A 10,793-nucleotide genomic window follows, 5' to 3' on the forward strand; every position below is an offset into this window, starting at 1 on the left:
AGAATTGGCTTGTGTTGCCTTAGAACTGGATTGTGTTGGCTTCCCTAGTGAAAATGTATCTGAGAGGCCTCTCAGGATTTTTTGAGAGGTCTGAGAGGACCTTTTAAGAAATTCTGAGAGGTCTGAGAGGACCTCTCAAGCAGTCCTAAGAGGCCTGAGAGGACCTTCTACGAAATTCTGAGGGGTCTGAGAGGACCTCTCAAGCAGTCCTAAGAGGTCTGAGAGGACCTTTTAAGAAATCTTGAAAGGTCTGGTAGGACCGTTTAGCACTTCTGAAGGGTCTGAGAGGTCCTTTCAAGAAATCTTGAAAGGTCTGGTAGGACCTTTCAGGCAGCACAGAGGGGTCTGAGAGGACCTCTTAGAGAAAATCTGGAAGACGTTGTATAATCATTCATGTAGCCCTGAGAGGTTTGGGGGGACCTCTCAGACAGCTTTGCGACAGTGCGTCGTGCAACACCTCCCAGAGCAAGTTGCTACGTGTTTTCCGCACCGCGGAACATGCTACCTCGTCCGCTTTGGAAAATAGATCGCAAGATTTCACGTGTTTGTGCATTATTCCTTCAAGGAACACGTGCAGTGATAACCTTGTATTGACTTCCCCCCGTGAAGCTATTGTTCTTGCAATCCGTGCATTATTGCACTGCACGTAAGTGGAAGCGTTTCGGCCAGTCGCCAGCGGTTGAATCAGTCTGTTTTGAAACGTTGAAGTGTGAGGACGTCGGCCGCGGATCTCAAGTAATTTGCGTTTTGTCTTCGGGATTGTAACTGTTTTTGAGGTATGTAGACGATGTCTCAAATATGCTTTTGTGATTGACAGCCATTCCTCTTCACTTTAGGCTTTTACTACTGTTCGCAGACACGCATTATGAGCGCCGATAGGAAGATTACCAACCACGTAACGTTACCAACGGCGCTGGGTGCCAAACGGTGTGTTATATATTTCGATGCCTACAGACTGACTTACACTGACATTTTGAAGTTGTATTTCTTACAGATGAATCTCGTACGAAGTGACAGGTGGTGAGAACATAAGATGGTGAGAACCCCATCTCTCCAGTTAGTTGGTGGCTTACGCAAGCAAGGGAAACTAGACGGTGCATCGCAAGTCCCGAAGTATACGTAAAACAGATGAACTTGATCACCGAGAAGCAGAGTTCCTCAAGAATATTTTTCATCGCCGCTGTACGGACATTGTGAATATGTGTCCCATGAGTTCACGCTTTGTGGAATACGACAGTATCTGTTGTTGATGACTCGTACGCTTTCGTAGACATGTAAGTGCTAAATCTAGTTTCTGTTGGTGCAATTTACCGTTTCGTGTAGTTTCTTGCGAGCGATCCTTCAACAAATATTAGATATTCACAATTCTGTAAGACATTTGAAATAACTGTTACATAATCAGATAGCAGTGTGCATGCCTTGAGTGTATCTGTACAATCGAAGGAACTCAATATATGTGGAGTTTTGTGACATGTACTTGTCTGTATCTATGTCTGGTGTATCATAGCACTGTATGATTATACCACTCCGACGACAGGTGCAGCGTAGACGGCGAAATTGAACATTGATGTTCCGATGTCACATCTGGGCATTAGCTTCTGAGAGGTCCTGTCAATCTGACAGGTCCTCTCAACCTGAGAGGTCAGCCTGAGAGGTCCACCAGCCTGAGAGGACCTCTCAGCCTGAGAGGTCCTCTCAACCTGAGAGGTCAGCCTGAGAGGTCCACAGGCCTGAGAGGACCTCTCAGCCTGAGAGGTCCTCTCAGTCCCATAACATATTAGACCTGAGAGGCCTCTCAGATACATTTTCACTAGGGTTATAACTGGATTTTGGCTTATAATTGGATTAGAATAGGCTCTCTTGGATTACAAAAAGTGGTTCTTATACAGCCTGGTTCTTACACAGTCTGCAACTATACTACTCACGCGCGCGAGTCGGATTTACTTTGTCAAAACTGCTAATGTAATCAATCAAATGTAAATAAATAGTGTACTTTTCTTTACTGGAGTGGTCTAGAGAGATGGATGTAAATATCGAATTTTCATGCACGTACCCCGCAGTGACACATACACTCAATGTACATTTCTCTATATCGTGTTCTTGTGAAGCTGTTGTGCTGCCGCCGTGTCTATTCTCTTCTTTCTTTCATTTTCCTTTCTTTTTGTTTCCTTGTGGTTTTCTTTTCTTTCCTGTTTGATTCCCCCTGATTTGATTTGCCCCTCCAACTTTTTTCTTAATAAACATACCCCCCCCCCCCCCTTGTGCTGCTTTCGACGTCCCGGGGAAAATATCCGACGCCTTGGGTTCTTAATTAGCAGCACAAACAGCACGGGCGGCCGTCACAAGAAAAATATTAATACTGACCAGTTATTTTCTCGCAAGGCTTGCATGGTCATTACACATACCACAGTCGGACACTGAAACTCTGGCATGCTCTAACTTTTATTACGCAAGGAAAAAAACTTCGATTTTCTGTGCACCCAAACATCATACGCAGAAGCATGTGCCTATAGAGTTTGAAGAATTTTTGAAGTGGGATTTTTTTTATATATGAGCGCTCAAAGCTCGCATTTTTTCAAATGTCATGTGTTGTAGACGCCTCCATGCGTAACAGTAACCTGGCGTAGACTCTTAAATTTGATACCAAATTATGGAGCTCAGTCTCCGCTACACGGAGATACCTTTCACGTTTCACTTGCGTCAACACAAGTGCTGCAATAGCCGGAAGAATAAGAGCGATTTTTGTCGTCGGCACCAACTTTGCGTGTTTTTAGCTTCAAAATAACAAAATTCTTTCCGGAACTGAACCCAAGCACCGGAAGCCAACATAGCTGACAGTGCGAGAAAAAAAATGTAAAGCTATGAACGCGTTCGTTGGAAAGATATTGAACGCCAAAACCGGTATGCCTGAAACCGGTATGCGTGTCGGACAGGCCATATTATTTCTGATTTTTTTGCTCGGGAACTACGGGAGCTAGAGAAAAAATACTTGCTGTTCCATTTTCAATGTGAGTCAGGCTATGAAATATATATATTTATTCAATAAAAATCACTGATAGTGCCAGGACCACCTTGCCTGAGTTCACATGAAATCACCCAAAAGTCAACTTTTGCGATAAACGCTTCAGATCCAAACTTTGAAAATAAATCGACTCTGCTTGGTCGACAAGCACGGCAGCCACACAAGAGCAAAGGCTTTTGGCTCCCGCGTCTGAAAATAGTTCCCCGGAGGGTGTGGTTCTTTGCGGTGTGCTGGGGATGAGAGTACGGTGTGAGCGAATCGCTTGTTCCAATTTTCGCCGGCTCTTAGGGTTCTGTTGACATTGCAGTTAGTGCTGAGTTATACTGCTCGCCTGTCAAATTCGACAGGCGAGCGAGCGAGGTCGTAGGTCACAAAATCAGTTCCCGGTGTTAGTTCTAGCTGTAGTGGGCACCTGTCATATTGTGAACACTGTCGCGGACATAGTTTACCGTCACGGCACGGCACATCGCCATTCTCCAACAGGGCTGCCTTGGTTGTGACATTGGAGAGTTGAAAAATGACGATCGCGGGAAAAGCCAGATACCGGCACCTTGTGGATGTGATGTGTTTGTCAATCTCTGTGTTCCAGCCTCGCAGAATCGTGAAATGGGAAGCCACTTGTGTACGTTCCTGCGTGTGGGTTTCTTTAGGAGCCTATACCTACTCATAAATGCTGGGAACTGGTACTCGACAGACTTTCGAAATGCCTTTCTGTAAACAAGCTGCATACTACTGTGAAGAAACTTTGTTTGTTTGCAAGGAAAACACACTCTTTTCCTTCGCATGAACAATTCCCTAACAAAAATACGTATTTACTTTCAATCGAGAGTCAACTGACCAAAGTCAACTTTGGCCTTCCGAATGTCAATTGACTGTCAAAAGAAATGTGATTCACTTTTCTCTCACTTCCTATTGATAACTGGCCAGCGTCTTATAATTGCATGTCAATTAAATTTTATCAATTGACTTTGAGCAGTCATCTTATTGACTCCTCAGTGCTCCTTGGAAATGTTGCCCTTATAATTTGGATCCCAGTCAACCACGGAATGTAGAATCAACGTTGAAATAGCATTGCAAATGTACAACACCATCGTAAAATCTGCAATAGCGTGCAACGGAGATTCTACGTAGAAAATGTGCGGTCGAAACACGTAGAATCTACGCTATTTCTATGTTGACTGTTGTTTTTCCTACGTTGATAGAACGTTCACCAAATGTTGTGAATTACTGTTTATTCTACGTTGTCTATTGCTACCCCTTCCTACTATGCTACGGCTCCAGTTCTGCTGGCGCAAAAGCGCAGGTGTCACTAAACCCAACGGTATCCCTATCCCTAAACTCAAATACAACAGTACAAATGTGTAATAGTGAATATTCGATAAGATAATGAGGGGCATGACCGTTTATGTGCTCGTTTATTAAGATCTTAAATCAATTAGTGAAACATGTACAAAAAAGGTAATCACTGATATGATCTGGCACGTTTCTTCATGGCACCGTACAGCCGTTAATCATTGACCTTTCGCATCTACCCTTTGATTCTGATCCGGTTTTCGGTATGAATGGCAACGTGGTTCTGAAGACGAAATCTACGACAGTCGTCCCAGCTCACACAAGATCATTATCTGCGTCTTCAGTGTTCTGCGATTATAAAAGCGACAGTTTCCATCACCGTGGCAGTGGGCGCCGCAGCTCTGCAATGTGGCACATAGCTAATCCATTTCTAATTTTGATGCAGGTAAGAAATGACGTCTCCAAATTTCGTAAGAAAACCAGCGACTTGTTCTTCGTAGAGCTGCCGTGCCCACATGTCGTCGTGAAAATACTTGCTGAATGTGCTCATGTAATTTTGCAACTGTTGCTCCAGTGTGGTGACGTCGAAACAAACCCAGGTCCTGTTCAAACTAAGCAGCTACACACCGTGTTGCAGATACTACAGGACTTAACTAATCAATCCTCTGCAATTGAAAAAGGCCAGGCCGAGCTTATGAACGGCGTAGCTGAAGTGCAGAGGTCTCAGAGTGAAATGTCCTGTAAAATTACTGATATCTGTGGCCGTTTAGCAGCAGTTGAAGCCAATGTTTCTTCTTTGGAACAGGCGAAACACGATATCGCTAAGCTGAAGTCAGATAATCAGTCGCTTATGGCCCGTCTTTCTGATTTCGAGGATCGTTCCAGACGCAATAATCTTGTATTTCACGGCATACCCGACGACAAGTCTGAAACATGGACCCAATCCAAGACAAAGCTTACTGTCTCTCATAAATGATAACTTGGGAATCCATGTCTTTAGTGACTCAGTCGAGCGCTGTCATAGAATCGGGACGTACACTGATTGTAGGCCATGGCCAATTATTGCGAAGTTGGCGTCATTCAAAACACATGACACTATTTATCAAGCTAGGCATAATTTGAGGGATTTAAAGAAGATTGCTGTGTCCGAAGACTTTAGTACCGATACCAGACTTGCTAGGAAGAAGTTAATCGAATATGGCAAATCGTGCAATGCCCCTTTTAAGCTGAAATACAATAAGTTGTATATCAATATGAAATGTTTTGTTATGACCCCGTTAGTGACATCATTTCTGAAATGCATACGTACATTCAGAATGGTTCAAGTGTGCTTGAGAAGTCCAGTATCTCAACTGCGCGAAGTACAGAAAGCCATGCTTCAACCCAGGCAACAGAGTCTTCTACCTCCAGTTCACGTCAGCTTCGATCGAGCCGAGAGGAAATCCCCAGGAGCACTGAAAGGTGTCACGGCACGCGCTTATCTACTGTATATAAAAACAGTAGAAGCTTAATAAACAAACGTGATGAACTCAGCTTATTCATCGACACCACTGAGGCCGACGTAGTTGTCCTTACTGAAACATGGCTCTCAACCAAAATATCAAATTGTGAGCTGTTTAATTGTTAGAAAGTGTTTGCGGTGTATAGAGCCGACAGAGGATTAAGAGTTGGTGGCGGTGTATCCCTTACAAAAATAAGTCTTGAATTTCTGTGGACATCTTGTTGGGTTCCAGTTGATGCAAGTCAAACTCAATGGAATTTCAACGTGGATTGACTTTGGTCAACAGTACCTCAAAAGAATTTTTATTGCCCTGCAGTCATTCTAAATTCTATTGTGCAATTTCTATGGCTTTTCTGTTGTATTTTAATTGAGTTTAACATGTACAGTAACAGGATGTTTACTAAAGGATATTCAATACGAAATCTGCGAACTACACTTGAATTCCTCATATGTTGCAGTACTGTGACTATACATACACACTGCCTCAAACTCAAGACTTCTTGGTTTTTCTCATGTGTCATCACGTCACAATGCAGCCTTAAATAAAAATGATGCTACGTATTTACATGAAGATTATGCCGTAATGGCGCTTTGTCAAGCCAGATTTGGGCTTTTCAGATTTTAGCATGAGTGACAATGGTGCAAATCAGGGGTAAAAATGAGTTTTACAGGGCTGAACCCCAAAGCACAACGCCCTACCTATAATGCATAGCCTGTTTCGGACATCCTCAAACAACCTCTAGCATGATGTTTTCATGCAGCGTGCATAGGTAAAGAGAAGAGGCACGGTGTTGACATATGCACTTCCTCAAACATTCTGTTCCAACAATGTAATTTTGGGTTGTAGGCTCTACCATCACATACTCCAAAACGTTTCTTTCAGGAAAGTCACTGAATATGTTTTTCACCACACTCAAGACATTTATGTGCACTGCATCTCCAGTGTCACATCCAATGAGGGCACTGGATCGAGAAAAAATCCTGATAATGCGTCCAATGGTTCCATCTGAGTAAATATAGGAGTTCTTCCGCACTGTGCTCCACTAACGACTTTGGTGCCCTCAGTTCCGGTGCTGGATATACCTGTGGGTACACACAACAGAGACCCCATCCTTTATGCACAACTTTTTCCTGCGTCCTCACACCACGAGCATCCGGGAGCCCCATTGAACTGGCTCGTGTTCGCCAGATCACACCTCACTATGCTGTCTACAGCACATGGTCCTGAAAACTTTTGTTGTACGAACATTCCCATCTTTATCATGCAATGTGACACCTGTTGGTAACAGTTCACTAATGGTTTTTACGAACGGAAGCAAGGAAGTGTTGAAAACAGGCTTTTGAACACAGAGTCATAAACCTGCCAAAAGCATTTTGTGAGTACAGTGCTTATAAAGCAATACATTAACCATTACGAGAAGTGAGCACATGCTAACTTTGGAGCTTTCGAAAAGAGGCACTCCATCGGTATTCAATGTCAATGTAATGTCGCCTGCATTCAAACACAAGTTGTGGTATTGTATGCTCTCCGTGATAGCTGTCACGTCATATCACAGAATAAGATTCTTCTTGCTGAGGCCTTGAGACTCCAGCAGCCGGCGAAGTTGTTTCGCGAAGTCCACGACAAGAAAATAAATGATGAGGATTTCATTACGCTCTCCGATGTGTGTGATGAACTATATTTCCGACATGACACCTCAGTAGCTTCTGCAAGTTCACCTATATATTCACTGAACGTCATGCAAAAAAGTGCTTCACATACTGCTCTTCAACGACAGAAAAGTGTCTGAAGAAAGCAAACTTTGATGATGGGTATAATATCCCTTCAGGCAAATGTGCATTGATGAGCTTCACCATGTTTTCTGTGGCCTCCTTTGAGCATCCATGACGTACACTGTGCACCATAACCATGAGAAAACTCTCATACCGCTACCCCACCGTTTCCGTGACATGAGCACGAATGAAGTTTCAAACACACAAACGTGTCAAACAAATGATGCAATACAGGAATACAAGCAATGCAATGCTCTGGTTCTCCCGTCAAAATATGGCTTCGCTTTCGACCGTAGTTTCGCAGGCGAGGAGTGAAACCCCTTCGTCTACGTTGTGTTACTGTTCGAAGAAGCTTTCTAGGAGCATTAAATTTACAAAACTAGCTGGAAGTTTTAGTAATGCACACTAAAGGATAATACAAAACAAGGATAATATTGATCATATATTTCCTATGTTTACAGCGAGCTCAGTCGCAGTCGCCAGGTGGCAGCCGCAGGCAGCCACAAGGCCACAGTGGCTAGTGGGGCCGCTAGCCGATCTGATAGCACGAATGCATTTGGCGGCATTTTGTTTGCTTTGCTGGCGTTCCTGTCCATCCCATTGCGTACGTACTGAACGCGATGAGTCACGTTTTGGTTAAGTGGTTAACCGAAGAGAAATGGGATGTGTATCCGGTAAGGAGCATCGTGGACCCAGTTATTGGTCTCCGACTGCTCACGGAGGCGGACGCCATTAAGGATTTGCGAGGTACCACTGTACGCGTCTGTTGGAGAGACGGAGAAACGCCTGCACTCGCAAAGCTTCTTCACTTCGGTGAGTATCATTTAGTATGTGAGGATGACGCGTCCTTTGCTCAAATATCTAGGTATCGCATTTGCTGAGATCACGTAACATCTTTTCTGTCAGGGAAGCCGCAGACGCTGGAAAAGAAACGAAACAAAATCGTGACGGCGGCTGCCAGTGAAACCCACGACACCGTGCCATGGGAAGGGACGGAGCCACTCACTCCACAGGTAACTTATTTAGAGGAGGACCAGTAGGAATGTTTATCCAGCCGATATTTCCCAAACGTGTCACTCGTGTGCTTTGGCGTTGTGGTAAAGAACTGCTTTCATTTGCAAACAAACGGCACGCAGGAATGAACGTATTAGGCCCGGTTTCACCAACGCTGGTTAACTTTGAATCGAGATCAACCGTTGTTAAAACTCAATTCTTTTTTGTAAACGATAGTTGGTGATGTGATGAATGTTTCAGTCACAATAACTCCCCTTTGTGAAGCACAGCTAAGCGTTAAATTCAAGTTAAGGAACCGTTAATCTCGGTTAAAGTGTTAATCGACGATGGTGAAACCGGGCCTAATACGTTCATTCCTGCGTGCCGTTAGTTTGCAAATGAAAGAAGTGATATGCATTATTGTGAGTGAATCGTGACTATTTGCGTGACTAGTTTTGCATTTTATTGGCTATTTAGGTGTCTGGAGAGCCTATATGCCAGCCTATCTCTATCGTTTCTGGTGCCTAAGTTTCCGGGCCGTATTCATTATCCTTGCACAAATTCCTGAAATGCATTTAGTCTACTGGTTTTCATCCTTCGTCAATATCCCCCGACATCAAGTCATTCTCTCGTCTTTCCTGTGTGCACTCCTGAAGGCAGTTCATCCTACATATACCGGGTGTTTCACATAAATCTCCGGTCTGCATAATTCGCAATCATGCTATGCTATAGAAGAACATTTTCTCTGAAAAAGATATCTGAGACATCGGCCACAACCTGAGAAGTGGGCAGCCCATTTGCTTTTGCCCATTAATTAAGTGAATATTCTAACTCGTAGATTTTACTTCTGACGCTTTTGGAACCTCTATTTTATGTATCGAGACCTTCAGTGAAGCATATTCCATCAAAAGATCTGCTTAAACACTTAGAGACTTTTTCGAGCAATTAATTCGTTTCAGTTTACACATTTCCTGCGTGGAGTAGTGTAATAATGTGCTTTTTCACTCAGCTATCAGACCCCAGATTACATGCCAAGCGAGGGTGGAAGCACTTGTATTAATCGTGATTAAGGGGCACCACAACACCAACCAGCAATACAAGGGAACATACAAGAGGCGCATTATTACGCTATTCTGCACAAGACATATGTAAACCAGAACCAACTATATTACTCGAAAAGATAACGTGTAGAAACGAGTTTTTTCCTGGAATATGTTTCACTGAAGTTTTTGATGTGTAAAATAGCGGTTCCGAGAGCTTTTACAGTAAAATTTAAAATGTATGATTTTTATTAAATTAATAAATATATGCACATGAGCCACTCGCTGTTCACCTGATGACCCATGTCTCAAGGCCCTTTACCCGAACGAAATTTCTTCAGTAGCACTAGCTGTTTGCGAATTATTCAGCTGAGGGATTTGTCTGACATAATACATCAATGTCACGATTTTAACTCAGCTAAATAAATATCAACCTCCTCCATTTTGTCTTTCTGACGGCCTGGGTGAATGCAGCTTAGGTATTCACTTGTGTCGCTTACTTTAGTGTGCTCTGTTTGTGTTTGTACATGTGCTTTGTTTGTGCTTTGTGCTTTGCTTACTGTGTATTGATTTCAAGGGTGCCTGCAGCACATGTGCGAACAAAATTGAAGCGTTGGTTACCGAAAACCTCAGTTTGAAGGAGGAGAACGATGTGCTCAGGAGGTCACTAGAGGCAGCTCAGAAAGCATCTGGTATGCCGTAGCCTTTTGGTTTTTTGGTTGCATGGCCAAGCTGCATAAATAAGACAGGATGTAGTCTCTGAATTGTGGCATGTAGTGTTACTCGTAGCTATTGTATGCAAGTGTGGACTGTGAACCAGTGTGTCTGCAAATGACCTACAACATTATTGTTCTCTAACAGCACTGTGCCACTGCCGTTAGCATAGACATCATATATGCAATGGTTGTGTGCACATTCAGGATAGCGTAGCACAATTTACTACAGAACTTGTTTGCTGCATGCCTTGGGTGTAGGGCTGTTGCATGGCCGTGACTGTTGCTGCCTGCTTTTCTGTTCTCAGTTTGCTTAAGAACATTATGCTGGCACAGAAGATGTTTCGCTAGTAATCATTGTTGCATTGAAAGGTAGCGCATGTGTTTACCTTATTGTTCCAGAGCCGGCAAAGATGGTGAAAAGACTGCAAAAAATGCTCGAGAACAAAGACAAGGTA

At 43.4% G+C, this 10,793-nt stretch overlaps 1 long non-coding RNA gene across 1 annotated transcript; it reads left to right on the top strand.

Moving 5' to 3' along the window:
• Positions 1 to 616: 616 nt before the first annotated feature.
• Positions 617 to 1,025, top strand: LOC135376208 (uncharacterized). Its single transcript, XR_010417578.1, has 3 exons — positions 617 to 776; positions 837 to 927; positions 995 to 1,025. It is a non-coding gene; the product is annotated as an uncharacterized LOC135376208 (long non-coding RNA).
• The last annotated feature ends 9,768 nt before the right edge of the window (positions 1,026 to 10,793 follow it).

The sequence above is a fragment of the Ornithodoros turicata genome, unplaced genomic scaffold (assembly GCF_037126465.1).
Source record: "Ornithodoros turicata isolate Travis unplaced genomic scaffold, ASM3712646v1 ctg00001056.1, whole genome shotgun sequence".
Taxonomy (NCBI): Eukaryota; Metazoa; Arthropoda; class Arachnida; order Ixodida; family Argasidae; genus Ornithodoros; species Ornithodoros turicata.